The following is a 9,476-nucleotide window of genomic DNA, read 5'->3' on the forward strand; positions in this document are numbered from 1 at the left end:
GTGCGGCGCGCGGGTGGCGGCGGCCGGCGGATCTGGGCCCGCGCGGGCCCGCGATGGGCTCCGCGGGCCGGTGGCGCGAGGACGGCGGCGGCGGACAAGTGGCGTAGCGCGATTGGAGGAGGGCGGCGACGGATATGTCCAGCACGCGGGGTGGACGTGTCCGTCGGTGCGAGAAAGTGGGATCTAGGGTTTCGTCCGCGAAAATGGACGGGGAGGGCATATTTATAGGTAGAGGGAGCTAGGAGAGTCCAAATGAGGTGCGGTTTTCGGCCACACGATCGTGATCGAATGCTCTAGATGATGGAGAGGGTTTAGGTGGGTTTTGGGCCAATTTGAAAGGGTGTTGGGCTGCAACACACACGAGGCCTTTTCGGTTCCTCGGTTAACTGTTGGAGCATCAAACGAAGTCCAAATGGTACGAAACTTGACAGGCGGTCTACCGGTAGTAAACCAAGGCCGCTTGGCAAGTCTTGGTCCAATCCGGAAATGTTTAATCCACACACATGAAAGAAAGGTAGATATGACCACCGGAGGAGAAACGGAGCGCCGGAATGCAAAACGGACAACGGGGAAAATGCTCGGATGCATGAGACGAGCATGTATGCAAATGAAATGCACATGATGACATGATATGCAATGCATGACATGCAAGCAATGACAAGGCAACAACAGCGAATAACTGGACGACACCTGGCACATCGGTCTCGGGGCGTTACAGTTATTAAGCATAAGGTGAGTCAGAGGAAACAACCGAAAAGGTCATTCAAGGAGTTTTGCAGTGTTTAAGATTTGAGTAAGTCACTCACCAAAGATTGCTGAGACCATTCGAGATATCTGGCGCTTTAAGTCGGATAGTTCGGCTGTTGTTTCCGCCAGCGATGCCTCTGCTGTCTCGGCCCGGGTCACCAGTGCGGCCTTTTCATCAGCCCAAATTTTCTTCTCTGATTCAAAATTTTGCTTCAGCTTCTCTTGTTCAGAGACGCTGAATTCGAATTTGGAGTTAGCCTTTTGAGTTTCAGTCTCCTGGGCTGCCACGCGGTTCTTCAGGTCAACAATTTCCGATTCAAATTGACTTATCATGACCTGCATTGCACCAGATAACACTCAAGATTACGGTAAATAGTGTTAAGTCCCAAGCACTTTGCAAGCAAAGATATTTGGCACTTGGGGGCTAATGCATCCTGAAGAATTTTTTCAATTACTACTCCGGGTTATGGAAATTAAAGTCCCAAACACTTTGCAAGCAAAGATGTTTAGCACTTGGGGGCTAATGTGTATCGCAAATATTACCGGGTTACAAGTCTTTTTCCTAAGCCAGATAAGCAGTGCTAGGCAATTTTCAAAAGTCTACAGCATATTTGCTTATAAGCAATAGACTTGGGGGCTGGTACAGTAAGTATGGTTAAAGAAGGCTAGCATAAGTCATACCTCAAATTTCTGCTGTATCTGCTTCAGCATGTCAATTTCCAGGTCAGGGCTGCTATGTACTTGATTGATATAGCCGGAGACGATCTCTCCGATACTCAAATGAGTATAGTCAGTGACGTCCAGCTTGGTCTTTCGGTGTTCTACCAACTCCTCTTTAGAACACTTGGCCGGTACAGATGGCTGTGCCGGTTCAACAAACTGAGTTTTGAGGATCTCAACTTCCGGATCACTTGCTTTGGCGGGGCTAGGAGCCTCCGGGTTACCAGACTTGTTGAAGATTTGCTCAGAAGGCGGGTCAGAGGAAGATATAGGAGCGTCATCAGATGGTTGAGGCGGCAGCTCGTGAGCAGAAGCATCAGGAGCAGCTGTACCCAGCTCTGGTTCAATCACAACCGGCTCTTGGGCGGCTTATTCTTCTTTGCCCTTTTGCTGGGTTTTACTTGCACACTGCAGAAAAAGTAGACAGATTAAATACGAAAAGTATGAGTAAAATAAAGGCATGAGGTACAACAAGTTTATATTACCCGGGAGCAATTTTGAAGGCTGGCATGTTGGACTGCGTAGACTCACCGGAGGAAGGTGAAATATCCTGATAATTGGAGTCAAAAAAAATTGAGAGGATAATGAATGAAACCCGCCAAAAGAAAAAGAAGGTGTGAATCGGAGGTAACCTTAGTCTGGCGTTTCCTGGTCACATCAGGTAAGCCGGAGGAGAGTTCCGCATCTTTGCTGGTCCGGGTCTGCCTCCGGCTCTCATAAATCTGTCGCTTCAAAAGAAAGTCAGGATCTTGGTAAGCCAAAGGATGTGAAAATCTTACTTTCCAGGTTACTCTTCGAATTTTCTGACGCGGCTGAAGCTTGGAGTCGAAGGAGATTATACTTACCTCTTCCTCGACGGGTTGGCTGTTGCCCGTGTCTTCCTGAAAGAAGGTTAGTATCAGTAAGGTAGTGATAAAGGAGAAAGGGAAATTCAAAGTTTACCTCTTCCTCATTATCATCAGTATCATCAAGCTGAAACAGCTCAGAGGCGCTTGGCTTCCTCTTCCTTGAGGTGGTGGGCTTGGTGGTTTTCTTTTCTCCGCTCTTGGCCGCCCTGGCTTTCTTGGCTGCCTCATGATCATATTGGGTTTTCCAGAAGTTATCATTTGCCTGTAAAAGGTTATAACGAGTTATGCATAAGAATACAGCCTAACAGTATAAAAAAAGATAATAATAAATCGGTGGCTGGAAACTTACTGCAAGGGCCGGGTTCTTCTGGCAAAAAGGTAGTAAGCCGAAGGCATTACTATTCACTGTGCCCTCCTTCAGCAAGGACTAAGTTGTAGCTTCCACTACGTCATCTGGTAAATCGTCAGGGCTATGACGCTGAGGGTCATCTTTCTCACCTGAGTAATTACACATTAAGCCGGGGCGGCGGCTTAACGGAATTATTCTCCAAGCAACCCAGACTCGGACCAGGTCAATGCCATCTAAGTCGTTCCCTAAAAGAGCTTTTATCTTCTTGATTTTGGGGGTGAGTGGTAGACGTTCAGTAGCTGTCAACTTATCCGGCAGCGGGTGAGTAGGTTCAAGGCGCAATGCACGGAAGCCAGGCAGCGGGTTTTCACCAGCCGGAGAAGTGTCCTGTGAGTAGAACCATGTTTGGTTCCAGTCCTTTGGATGACTCGGCAGTTCAGCATAAGGGAAAAGGCAGTCTCTTCGTCGCTGAATCGAGATGCCACCAAGTTCTAGACTGGGTCTGTTGGCGCGTTCATTCTGCCGGTTCAAATAGAACAACTCCCTGAACAAAAGTAGGCTGGGTTCTTCTCCAAGGTAGACCTCACAGAAAACTTGAAAGTTGCAGATATTTGACACCGAGTTGGGCCCGATGTCTTGAGGTCTTCAGTCAAAGAAGTGCAAAACGTCTCTAAAGAATTTTGAACCGGGAGGAGCAAATCCCCGGCTCATGTGATCGGTGAAAATGATCACCTCCCCTTCCATGGGTTGAGGTTTATCTTCAGATGGGTCAGGAGCGCGATAAGACATGACATCCTTCTTGGGAAGATGGCCAGACTTTACAAACTCGGACAGTTTGCTCTCTGTAACAATGGAAGGGACCCAGTTGCAGGTAATCAGAGGCTTAACAGCTTTGGGTGCCATTGGGTAACTTGAAGCCTACAACAAGATAAAGGAAATTTTCCGGTTCATTATAACCCGGAGAATAAGCATTATTGGGTTATCTAAGATGGCGGCTTAAGAAGGGGCCTAATGACATACAGGTAACTATGTGATAATGATTAGCAGCTGCAGGTACTAAAGATGATTAAGATTTTCTTAAGTCACCATAAGCAAGCGGTGCTGACAACCGGTATTATTTTAAACCGGTCACATGAATTATTATGGCTGAAGCAGAGCCAACAGATGTGGTTTTTTGGTTAAGTATGGAACAAACAGGTTTCACAAGTTGCAATCATTATTTTGGATCAAACGAGGTTCTGAGAAAGAAAATATTTCTAGACCTAAAAACAGTACAGAGAAGTTCATATACTCGCGGAGGGTTTCCAAAACAAGGGAAATGAGATCTGTTCTTATACAGGATAAGTACAAATATTTTCCGCAGCAGTTCTATGTTGTTTCTATAATCTAAATCAAAGCATTGGAGGTGAAACTAATGGAGATCTGCGTCGGGCGGTGATGAACACCGACGAACTCAAGACGATTTCAAAGCAGATCTGAGAAAGGGGAAAAAAGGAACTCACAGATGTGGAAGAGCTGCGGAGGGTCGCCGTCGTTTTTCTGGTCGAAATCAGGGTGATGCAACGGCCTGAGTCGGTGAAGACGAGGGGTTCGACAGTGGCGGCGGCGGAGCTTGAGCAGCAAAGGAAGAAGTGTGAGGAGGAAGACGACTGAAGGAAATGGAGAAGGCCTAGGTCGCATCTATTTATAAGGAGGGGCCGACCAAGATGGCGCGAGAAATGAGGAGACCAAAGCATCATTATCCAGCGGCCCCAATGCCTCGATTCTCGGGATGGTCAGTAAAGGCAAAGATTCGTTGGAGGATATGGCGAAATAAAATATGAATTTTATTGAAGATGACGTCACAGAGATTTGACCCGGATCCAGATGATGACGTCACGGTGGGTTAGAATTTCCGCGCAAAACAGAGGACTAAAGGGCTAGCTTATAAGGTTTTTAAAGATTGACATGAACCGGTTCAAATCAATCTAGGGCCTAATGTTGGGGATATAACTATTTACGTAAGCCGCCCAGGAGGGGTCGGGTTACGCAAAGAGAAGCCCATCTGAAGCCCAAGACCAAGACGTGAAGATGGCGGTTCAGTAAAGGGTCTAGTGGCCCACAGACGATTTATGGCCCATGGTGATAAACCGCCATGAGAGCGCGACTTGTATTGTAAGGTAGAAATAACTAGTCACCGAGCCGGACACTGTTTATGAGCCGGACGGGACTCTGTAAGCCGTAGGGCGTCAGCCTGTGTATATAAGGGGACGACCCGCTGGTGGCTTAGAAAAAGAAGAAACAAGAGATCGAGAACCGGGCATAGCGTATCTCGCTCCCTGGTCATCGAAACCTCAAGCAATTCCAACCCAACTAGACGTAGGCCTTCCTTCACCGTAAGGGGCTGAACTAGTATAAACCTCGCGTGTCCTTTGTCCCAATTAACCCCTTTAAGCTTCCTAGTTGCGATGGCTCCACGACCAAGTCCTTGCAAGAGGACATCTGCCGTGACAATTCCACGACACAACCATTATTCTCTGATTTAAATGAATAACCGTTTCGCATCAAACAAGATCTAGATATAATGTTCATGCTTAACGCTGGCAACAAATAACAATTATTTAGGTCTAATACTAATCCTGAAGGTAGATGTAGAGGTAGCGTGCCGACCGCGATCACATCGACTTTGGAACCATTTCCCACGCGCATCGTCACCTCGTCCTTAGCCAATCTTCGCTTAATCCGTAGTCCCTGTTTCGAGTTGCAAATATTAGCAATAGAACCAGTATCAAATACCCAGGTGCTACTGCGAGCATTAGTAAGGTACACATCAATAACATGTATATCACATATACCTTTGTTCACCTTGCCATCCTTCTTATCCGCCAAATACTTGGGGTAGTTCCGCTTCCAGTGCCCAGTCTGCTTGTAGTAGAAGCACTCAGTTTCAGGCTTAGGTCCAGGTTTGGGTTTCTTCTCTTGAGTAGCAACTTGCTTGCTATTCTTTTTTAAGTTCCCCTTCTTCTTTCCTTTGCCCTTTTTCTTGAAACTAGTGGTCTTGTTGACCATCAACACTTGATGCTCCTTCTTGATTTCTACCTCTGCAGCTTTCAGCATTGCGAAGAGCTCGAGAATAGTCTTATTCATCCCTTGCATATTATAGTTCATCACGAAGCTCTTGTAGCTTGGTGGCAGTGATTGGAGAATTCTGTCAATGACGCAATCATCTGGAAGATTAACTCCCAATTGAATCAAGTGATTATTATACCCAGACATTTTGAGTATATGCTCACTGACAGAATTGTTCTCCTCCATCTTGCAGCTATAGAACTTATTAGAGACTTCATATCTCTCAATCCGGGCATTTGCTTGAAATATTAACTTCAACTCCTGGAACATCTCATATGCTCAATGACGTTCAAAACGTCGTTGAAGTCCCGATTCTAAGCCGTAAAGCATGGCACACTGAACTATCGAGTAGTCATCAGCTTTGCTCCGCCAGACGTTCATAACATCTGGTGTTGCTCCAGCAGCAGGCCTGGAACCCAGCGGTGCTTCCAGGACGTAATTCTTCTGTGCAGCAATGAGGATAATCCTCAAGTTACGGACCCAGTCCGTGTAATTGCTACCATCATCTTTCAACTTTGCTTTCTCAAGGAACGCATTAAAATTCAACGGAACAACAGCACAGGCCATCTATCTACAATCAAACATAAACAAGCAAGATACTATCAGGTACTAAGTTCATGATAAATTTAGGTTCAATTAATCATATTATTAAAGAACTCCCACTTAGATAGACATCCCTCTAATCCTCTAAGTGATTACGTGATCCAAATCAACTAAACCATGTCCGATCATCATGTGAGATGGAGTAGTTTCATTGGTGAACATCACTATGTTGATCATATCTACTATATGATTCACGCTCGACCTTTCGGCCTCTGTGTTCCGAGGCCATATCTGTAAATGCTTGGCTCATCAAGTATAACCTGAGTATTCTGCGTGTGCAACTGTTTTGCACACGTTGTATTTGAACGTAGAGCCTATCACACCCGATCATCACGTGGTGTCTCAGCACGAAGAACTTTCGCAACGGTGCATACTCAGGGAGAACACTTCTTGATAATTAGTGAGAGATCATCTTATAATGCTACCGTCAATCAAAGCAAGATAAGATGCATAAAAGATAAACATCACATGCAATCAATATAAGTGATATGATATGGCCATCATCTTCTTGTACTTGTGATCTCCATCTCTGAAGTACCGTCATGATCACCATCGTCACCGGCACGACACCTTGATCACCATCGTAGCATCATTGTCGTCTCGCCAATCTTATGCTTCCACGACTATCGCTACCGCTTAGTGATAAAGTAAAGCATTACAACGCAGTTGCATTGCATACAATAAAGCGACAACCATATGGCTCCTGCCAGTTGCCGATAACTTGGTTACAAAACATGATCATCTCATACAATAAAATTTAGCATCATGTCTTGACCATATCACATCACAACATGCCCTGCAAAAACAAGTTAGACGTCCTCTACTTTGTTGTTGCAAGTTTTACGTGGCTGCTACGGGCTTAAGCAAGAACCAATCTTACCTACGCATCAAAACCACAACGATAGTTTGTCAAGTTGGTGTTGTTTTAACCTACGTAAGGACCGGGCGTAGCCACACTCGGTTCAACTAAAGTTGGAGAAACTGACACCCACTAGCCACCTTTGTGCAAAGCACGTCGGGAGAACCGGTCTCGCGTAAGCGTACGCGTAATGTCGGTCCGGGCCGCTTCGTCCAACAATACCGCCGAACCAAAGTATGACATGCTGGTAAGCAGTATGACTTATATCGCCCACAACTCACTTGTGTTCTACTCGTGCATATAACATCAACACATAAAACCTAGGCTCAGATGCCACTATTGGGGAATGTAGTAATTTCAAAAAAATTCCTACGCACACGCAAGATCATGGTGATGCATAGCAACGATAGGGGAGAGTGTGATCTACGTACCCTTGTAGACCGACAGCGAAAGCGTTACCACAACGCGGTTGATGTGGTCGTACGTCTTCATGGCCCGACCGATCAAGCACAGAAACTACGACCGATCCCCCGACTCTGATCCAGCAAAGCATCGGGGAAGAGTCCCGTCAGCACGACGGCGTGGTGACAATCTTGATGTTCTACCGTCGCAGGGCTTCGCCTAAGCACCGCTATAATATTATCGAGGATTATGGTGGAAGGGGACACCGCACACGGCTAAGAAAACGATCACGTGGATCAACTTGTGTGTCTAGGGGTGCCCCCTCCCCCCGTATATAAAGGAGCAAGGGGAGGAGGCCGGCCGGCCCTATAGGCGCGCCAAGGAGGAGTCCTCCTCCTAGTAGGAGCAGGACTCCTACTAGGAGGGGGAAGGAAGTGGGGAGGGAGAATGAAAGGGGGCGCCGCCCCCCCCCCCTCTCCTAGTCCAATTCGGACCAGGGGAGGAGGCATGCGGCCCACCCTGGCTGCCCTTCTCTCTCTCCACTAAGGCCCATATGGCCCATTACTTCTCCCGGGGGGGGTTCCGGTAACTCTCCGGTACTCCGATTTTCTCCGAAATCACCCGGAACACTTCTGGTGTCCGAATATAGCCACCCAATATATCAATCTTTATGTCTCGACCATTTTGAGACTCCTCGTTATGTCCGTGATCACATCCGGGACTCCGAACTAACTTCAATACATCAAAACTCATAAACTCATAATATAACTGTCATCGAAACCTTAAGTGTGCGGACCCTACGGGTTCGAGAACAATGTAGACATGACCGAGACATGTCTCCGGTCAATAACCAATAGCGGAACCTGGATGCTCATATTGGCTCCCACATATTCTACGAAGATCTTTATCGGTCAGACCGCATAACAACATGCATTGTTCCCTTTGTCATCGGTATGTTACTTGCCCGAGATTCGATCGTCGGTATCTCAATACCTAGTTCAATCTCGTTACCGGCAAGTCTCTTTACTCGTTTCGTAATACATCATCTCGCAACCAACTCATTAGTTGCAATGCTTGCAAGGCTTATGTGATGTGCATTACCGAGAGGGCCCAGAGATACCTCTCCGACAATCGAAGTGACAAATCCTAATCTCGAAATATGCCAACCCAACATTTACCTTTGGAGACACCTGTAGAGCTCCTTTATAATCACCCAGTTACGTTGTGACGTTTGGTAGCACACAAAGTGTTCCTCCGGCAAACGGGGGTTGCATAATCTCATAGTCATAGGAACATGTATAAGTCATGAAGAAAGCAATAGCAACATACTAAACGATCAGGTGCTAAGCTAATGGAATGGGTCATGTCAATCACATCATTCTTCTAATAATGTGATCCCGTTGATCAAATGACAACACATGTCTATGGTTAGGAAACATAACCATCTTTGATTAACGAGCTAGTCAAGTAGAGGCATACTAGTGACATTTAGTTTGTCTATGTATTCACACAAGTATTATGTTTCCGGATAATACAATTCTAGCATGAATAATAAACATTTATCATGATATAAGGAAATAAAATAATAACATTATTATTGCCTCTAGGGCATATTTCCTTCACTTTTCACCTGGTTGTCATAGCCCAGCCCATAGCTACACCCCCAACACAGTCCCGGCCCAACCCACCCCAAGATTCCCTCCGTGTCGGCCCGACGTTACCGTTTCCCCCCTCCGGGACACGGCGGCAGCGACGCCCGTGAGGGGAGGGGCACACCCCGGAGCCGCGTGCCGGGTGCCTGCGCCTGCCACCACGCTTCCACAACCGTAGGAGGGCCGAC

At 46.6% G+C, this 9,476-nt stretch overlaps 1 pseudogene; it reads right to left on the minus strand.

The window, feature by feature from the left end:
* Positions 1-1,814: 1,814 nt before the first annotated feature.
* The window catches only part of LOC123101459 (uncharacterized), a 10,936-nt pseudogene continuing 3,274 nt past the window's right edge, over positions 1,815-9,476 (minus strand).

This window comes from Triticum aestivum, chromosome 5A (assembly GCF_018294505.1).
Source record: "Triticum aestivum cultivar Chinese Spring chromosome 5A, IWGSC CS RefSeq v2.1, whole genome shotgun sequence".
Lineage (NCBI taxonomy): Eukaryota > Viridiplantae > Streptophyta > Magnoliopsida > Poales > Poaceae > Triticum > Triticum aestivum.